Below are 7,510 nucleotides of genomic sequence, written 5' to 3' on the forward strand. Positions count from 1 at the left end.
TTGTGAGGAAGCTTGATTTGGATACATAAAGTGGTGGAGAATCACCAGGAAGTTGAATAATCTCATAGGAGTTGGGATGAAGAAGTTATTCCCCTTTCGAATCAGGTGATTCCAGTTTCCTAGTTTGGGAATAGCACAGCTTCATCGTCGTTCCAATCAAACCAGATTGAATCACTTTGTGAGAAGCTTGATTTGGATACATAAAGTGGTGGAGAATAACCAGGAAGTTGAATAAATGTCATAGGAGTTGGCAGAGAAGAAGTTATCCCACTTTCAAATCAGGTGATTCCAGTTTCCCAGTTTGGGAATAGCACAGCTTCTTCGTCGTTCCAATCAAACCAGGATGAATCACTCTTTGTGAGAAGCTTGATTTTGGATACATAAAGTGGTGGAGAATCACCAGGAAGTTGAATAAATCTCATAGGAGTTGGGATGAAGAAGTTATCCCACTTTCAAATCAGGTGATTCCAGTTTCCCAGTTTGGGAATAGGACAGCTTCTTCGTCGTTCCAATCAAACCAGGATGAATCACTTTGTGAGAAGCTTGATTTGGATACATAAAGTGGTGGAGAATCACCAGGAAGTTGAATAAATCTCATAGGTATGAGATTTGAGAGCTCTGGCTGTGTATGTGTATGAGAAGCCATTAGAGGCAAAGAATAAGGTCTTGAACTAGTTGAATAAGAGGTCTGATGAAACTAGTATGAACTTGAATCAGAAACAAAGAGACTTAGAGAGATTAAGAGATTAGAGACTAAGAAAGGGGTAGATTAAGGGAATCTGATCAAGAACACACTTTTATATTTATGAAGGAGATGGGGAAAACCCCATACTCTCTTAAGAGAGCTTTTCAATTTCGTCCATACACATGCCTTATATAGGCTTTACATGTTTGCAACATTAGAAACCTAAATCTAATGGATAGAAATGACTTGAGAGGAATGGATGGTGAGGATGAGTTGGTCTTGTTGTAATCTGAGTGATGTGTGCTGATTGGATAAGCTAAGCTGGCTCACTTTAATTCAAACCAAGGCAAGCTGGCTCCTTGCTTGTGATTGGCTCTCCTTAGGCTCCTCTTAATCTTCCCATGCATCTGTCCAGGTTCATGGTCGTGGCTCCCTTCTCTTACAGCAAGAGACAGCCTGTCCAAGACCAGAACTAGCCAATCACCCAAGGAAGCTCCCATTGGTTGTTTGCCTCCACAAAGCATCTTCTTGATTCCCTTTGACTAGATTCAAACCTTGGTGCCTTATCCATATACTATGCACACTCTTCACATCCTGAATAGTGACCCAAATAGTGAATAGTCAACCTGAATAGTGACTAGTGATTCACTATTCACTTTTACACCAACTTGCCCAAACTTCTCCAATCTTACTGTGGTAACTCTCCAAAGTTACTGTGGTAACTTTGGAGTTACTGTCTGACCCAAATCTTCTCTAAATGGTGTCTAAGTCCCTCCTGGACTTAACCCTATCTTTGCACACTCATCCGACCACTTCTGAAGCCTTAAGACTCTCCCAAAGCCTTAACATACAGTCTCTGAAGATCTTGCCATGTCTTTGCACAAGCACCAACTCAACTCATCACTTTTGCTTCTCCACTTCTTCTCTTCAAGTTAACACTCCCCCTCAAGCTTGACTCTAGCTGATCCTAAGTCAAGCTTGGAACCTTGAAGAACTTCCTCATTAAAAACCTCAACAAGGAAAACCCTTTGGGACAAAACCTTGATGAGGGAAAAAGAGTAAAGTCTCCAAGGCCTAGGGATTGGCCAGTGAGTCTTTGTGCCTTACCAACAATGTAAGGGACACAAAGACTCTGGATCATGGCCTCTACAATCATCCCACGCCTTGTACTCTCCTTACTGCCTAATCTTGGTCTCTCCCCCTTTCACCTAACCTCTTGTTAGGTTGAAGTGCTCGGACACACCAGATCAGCCTCTTCTTAGAGATACAACTTCTCTTACTGAGTCTTGGCTGCTTCTTCTTCTTATAGAGTCGCCACCTTGTTGCTTGAGCTACATGAGGATGCTTCAGCCACTCTCCAATCACCTCAACACTTGAAGCCGCCTTGGACATTGCTTCATCATCCTTCATCATACTTCTCAACAGGTTGCTTCCTCTTCTAGAATAACCACCAAGCTCTCTTGGATCATGTAAGCTTCAACACTCCCCCTCAAGCTTGAGACTCTCACAGGAACAAGCTTGAATGGATTGCTTCATGATCCTCACACACACACCATTGCCGCTTCTCTTCTGATCTTGCCATCTTCATGGAATGCTTGTGGAAGCTTCAGCTATCTCTCCAATCACTTCACACTAGAAGCCGCCTGATAGAGTTGCCTTCATCTTCTCACAGCCAAGAGTACTCTGTCTTAGTTTGAGTACTCTCTTGAATAGACTCGCCACAGCCTAAGCCCGGATGGCTCCTTCTTCAGATGGTTGCAATGGACTTCTTGGATCGCTTGGAAGCTCACTAAACTCCCCTCCTCAAGCTTGGATTGAGTATAGGTCCAAGCTTGCAAGTGAGCTTCGGTGAGACTTCACACCAGTGGCACATCACCACTTCTTTCTCAACTCTCCATTGCTCCACACAATGGGCAAAGTCTTCCTCTTTCAACTCGGATGGATGGTGAACCAAGAACACCTCTTGTGAACCTGAAACATCACTCAAACTCCAGCAAAGATAAGACACAAGTGCATTGGGTCAACCCTTGATGCATCATCAAGTTTGAACACCAATGTCTTTAAGCAATGCAACAGATTAAACTAGACATTTTCAAGTTCTAATCTTTGCAAGCAAACTCTCTAAGCACTAGCATGATCCTAACAGATTCAATACAAGCTACTTAGGCAATTTTTAAAGCTTCTTTACTCAGCATTTAGACATGAATCTAATGCTTCAATGTAAGACAGCCATTTGACAGTATGCACTAGCCTTAATCAGTTTTAATTCATGAATGCAACAATACAATTCATCACACATTCATTTATAACTTAGGCTAAGCATTACTATCATCACTTAACATCAGACAATGCATTACTTTCAATCTGTTTTCAGTTTATGAGCTTCAAACAACACCATTTCACATTTAGCAAACTCATTACTTAACAGGAGCAAGCATTTTACTCTTTAAACACTAAACAAGCCTTTAAAGCATCCTGGGACAGATTCAACTAATTATATTTAGCAATCACACATTATCCTCAGGGTTTTCAATCAATACACATCACACTAACCAGGCACAGTCACAAGTTCATTTTTAAGAGAGATAGGATTAGCTTACAAACAAGGAACTAGCGCTAGTTCCTTGAGCCTCCTTTGCAACCGGTCATGCTCTTTTGATGGACTGGAGATGTTGAATCGTCACCCAACAGCCCCTCCTGGTGTTCATGACCGCTACTTGAACTTTCACCTCCAAAGGTTCCTCCTTTCACCATCTCTTTAACTCGCCAGCTTCAGTAACAAGGGAAATCACTCTTCTTGAAGTATCTCCTCTTGGACAGAAGGAAAGGCACGCCTTGTATAGACTGGAACAGGAAGGAACCGCCATGATAAACCTCCATAATAGCTTCAGACATCTTCTTCTTGAAGAGAGAGAGCTGGCTGGACAGATCTTCATGGTTTGGCTTCATGGTGAGACAGACTTGTGACTTGAATGCGGAAGCTACAGCTCAGGTTCTGATGAACCTGGCTCTGATACCATATGAGATTTGAGAGCTCTGGCTGTGTATGTGTATGAGAAGCCATTAGAGGCAAAGAATAAGGTCTTGAACTAGTTGAATAAGAGGTCTGATGAAACTAGTATGAACTTGAATCAGAAACAAAGAGACTTAGAGAGATTAAGAGATTAGAGACTAAGAAAGGGGTAGATTAAGGGAATCTGATCAAGAACACACTTTTATATTTATGAAGGAGATGGGGAAAACCCCCATACTCTCTTAAGAGAGCTTTCAATTTCGTCCATACACATGCCTTATATAGGCTTTACATGTTTGCAACATTAGAAACCTAAATCTAATGGATAGAAATGACTTGAGAGGAATGGATGGTGAGGATGAGTTGGTCTTGTTGTAATCTGAGTGATGTGTGCTGATTGGATAAGCTAAGTGTTGGAATGAAGAAGTAAGAAGCTGGAGTTGATGAAGAGACCAAGCATCAAGAGCAAGCAAATCCGGAACAAGCAGATTTGAATCTGTCCGTACAGTTTTGGCTTGCAAGTAACCAAACCTAACCTAGAGTGTCTTGGAAGTCAAGGCAAGTGGGGAACTCGTCCAGCTGAGCTTTCTGAAGCATATTTGAAGTTTAAATTAAGTGTGAGACCGTTGGAGAGAGATCTGGCAAGTTGGAGAATTAATTAAGATAAAAGTCACATGTGCATAAGGAGATGAGCCTGCTGTCACTTTCACCCAACCAGACTGTGCCCATCTCTCTCCTGTCACTCTCTACTCCCTCTGGTCGAGATTCTCCTTGGCTGCATCCTCCTGGCTCCATCAGAAACCCTACAATAGTATTAGTTTAGTAAATCTGTACTTTAACAATTGTTTAATCACTTGCAACTTGTAATTTGGCTATAAAGCCACCCCATTGTAACCATTACGAAATTAAGCTGAATGGGGGAGTTTCCCCTTTCTTCTTCACCATTCTCAAGTCTCTTATACTCTCCCTAATCTCTGGTTACAAGAATCTCTCTCATACTCTCTCAAATCTCACTTAATCTCTCTTATTCTCCATTGCAGTCTCTTTAATTCTCACTTACTCTCTTCACTCTGTTCTCTTTCAATCCGACCACTCTCTGTTCTAAACAACACTCACACACCATAATCTGTCTATTCTCACATGGTATCAGAGCTCCAAGCTCCTGAGAATCCATAAAGCTTCCGCAAATCTGTTACAGTTCATACTTCTCTTCAAAAATCTCTGTTTCTGTTCATCCTTGTATCCTCTGGTCTAAAGCTTTTCCAGGAGGGAAGAGACTCACCAGAACTCAAGATAAAGGAGGTCTTTAGTATCTGAAACTCAAAGCTTCCACAATTCAAGCATAGGCTCACCCTCATTGTTATTTCAAATCATTGGAGAGTTTCTGTCCAGCCAGCTGTTCAATCTCTTCAAGAGGAAGAAGACTACAAACATGGCGTGTCCAGAGACTTCCCAAGGTCTATCACCCTTCCTCCTGTTCAGCCTGAAGAGATCTCTTGGAGAAAGAAGGTTTTGGAGCTGTTTGGCAAGCAATGCTCCAAACCAAGTCTGTACAAGTGATTTTCAAGTTCTTCCCAAAATGGAGTCTCTCACTGTGTGCCAGAAGGTGGCGCCTGGTAATCAGGAAGAAAGGAGGGGTCTTAAGCATGAGTGGTCTAAAGGGAAAGCACACACAAGGAAATGGCGTGGGGTAGAGATCCCAAACTCCAAATCTGTCAAGTTCAAGTGAACAGTGTGCCTTGGAGGTTCAAGGAACCAGCTCAGGTTCCTTGTTTGTAAGTTAACCTCCTACCTTTAATAAGAGCTTGAGTAGTTATGTCTGGTTGTGTTGAGTGGTGTGTTTGGTATCCTTGGGACAGGTTCAAGTTGCTAGAGTTGTTGAACCTAGTTTCTGTCCCATGATACTTAAATTGTGTGTGTTGCTCTGTTTCTTAAATTATTTCTAGGAGTTGTCTAGCATGGTATTGTCTAGTTCCTGTCCTAGATTAATTGTTTCTGTTTGTATTGTGCTAGGCGATTTGTTTAGCTACTGTCATTGTCTTGTTGCATTGATAAAGGTCTAGGAGAGTCTCCTGATCTTGTATTGCATTATATATATTGTTCAAGATGATTAGATGAGTTGTTTAGTCTCTGTTTATTGTCTTTAAAATTCATAAAAAGAGCCTAATTGCCTTGTTATTGATGAGTTATCATACCTGAGCAGTTAGTACTGTTAGTATGCATGGAGTTGAACTGAATGAGTTGTTTAGATTCTGTTCATTGCATATTTCTTTTTTTTTCTCTTAAAACATTGGGATCAGACTTGGTGAATTATCAATGGCTGATCCTAGTGTGTGTGGTCTGATTCTTGCTGGAGTTTGAGTGATGTTTCAGGTACACAAGAGGTGATCTCTGTCCATCATCAAACTAAGACAAAGAAGAAGGCATTGCCCACGTTTTTCAGAGCCTCCCAAGATGGATATTCCTGAACCGTGGAGATTGCCCAGTCCCAAATCCTATCTATGTGTCTGCCCATTTCTTACCCTGAAGATAGAAAGGATGTTGGAGAATTGGAGAAACTGCTCAGAAGTGACTTACCTGATGCCAAGAGGATGTACAGGAGGTGCACTCAAGAGAAAAGGCCATCACTAAGCCAAGAGTGGCCGGTGGTCAGAGGCATGGATCAAGGTGTTTAGTCCTGACCATGTAAAGATACCTTGTGAGTGGAATCAGTTGGCTTAAGCGCAGGCGTAGGAGCTGTTGTGCTCCTGGTTCAAGAGACTCACAAGGAAGGCCATCACCTAAGTCATGAGGAGACTGGTGGTCCAAAGACATTGGAGCTGAAGGCAAATGGTGATCCAGTTGGCTTAAGCGCAGATGTTGGTATTGTTGTGCTCCTGGAAGATGGTAACTGGTTGGCTTAAGCGCAGATGTTGGTATTGTTGTGCTCCCAGTTCAAAACTCGTTGAAGCTCACGTTCAAGCTTGTCACTATACTCAGTCAAGCTTGAGGAGGGGAATATCAGTGAGCTACCAAAAGATCCATGAAGCTTACTGTATCCAGTGTCCCATTTCCTCATAGAAGACCAGCAAGAGGTTGGCGAATTAAAAGAGGACTTAAGTGATCAAACTGAAGAAGCTGTCACTCCTCACTGTTCTTACCAGCCAGATGCAAGGATTATTCAATCAGGGACATTCTTGGCTAAGCAATCACATGATGGTGGCAAATTATGGAGTTGCAAAGTCCCCCTACATGTTGAAACTTCAAGAGAACAATGCAAAGGCTGGTTGAGAGAAGGAATGGCGTGGAGGATTCAAGTGCTTAGTAATCCTCACCAACATTCAACAAACTGATGCAAGGGAAGTACCTAAAACCATTATTATTCTTATGTGTGAATAGGTTTGCCCCTTGAGAATTGATACATGCATTTTTTGGATGATTGAATCAGGTACCTATTGAGCTCATGAACAAAGAAAAGCTTTGTCTCAACTCCTAAATGGAGGCAAGAAGCCAGAAGAAAGGGGGAGACAAGCTCAGGTCCATAAGAAGAAGCTCAAAGGTGATTTGACGGTGAAGCAACTGGCGCCAATCCAAGTCGTTCATTGCCTCACCTCTGATAAAAGTGGAGTTTGCAAGTGGTGGATTCACTCGTGCATTACTCAGTACCAACCGGATCAAAGAAGCTCAGTTCCAAGTGTGTGATTGAGCTTCCATAATCCGGACTGTGTCTTACCAAGTGGGGATTCAATTGGAGTCCACTCCTGACCATTCTTATAAAAGGGAAGCACCTTAAACTCATCTCAATACATTCATGATTGTCCTTATACTTAAAC

At 42.1% G+C, this 7,510-nt stretch overlaps 1 long non-coding RNA gene across 1 annotated transcript; it reads left to right on the top strand.

Annotated features, from left to right (window-relative positions):
- Positions 1–157: 157 nt before the first annotated feature.
- Positions 158–7,187, top strand: LOC117130799. Its single transcript, XR_004454083.1, has 2 exons — positions 158–237; positions 4,110–7,187. It is a non-coding gene; the product is annotated as an uncharacterized LOC117130799 (long non-coding RNA).
- Positions 7,188–7,510: the final 323 nt, after the last annotated feature.

Source organism: Brassica rapa, unplaced genomic scaffold, assembly GCF_000309985.2.
Source record: "Brassica rapa cultivar Chiifu-401-42 unplaced genomic scaffold, CAAS_Brap_v3.01 Scaffold0679, whole genome shotgun sequence".
NCBI lineage: Eukaryota > Viridiplantae > Streptophyta > Magnoliopsida > Brassicales > Brassicaceae > Brassica > Brassica rapa.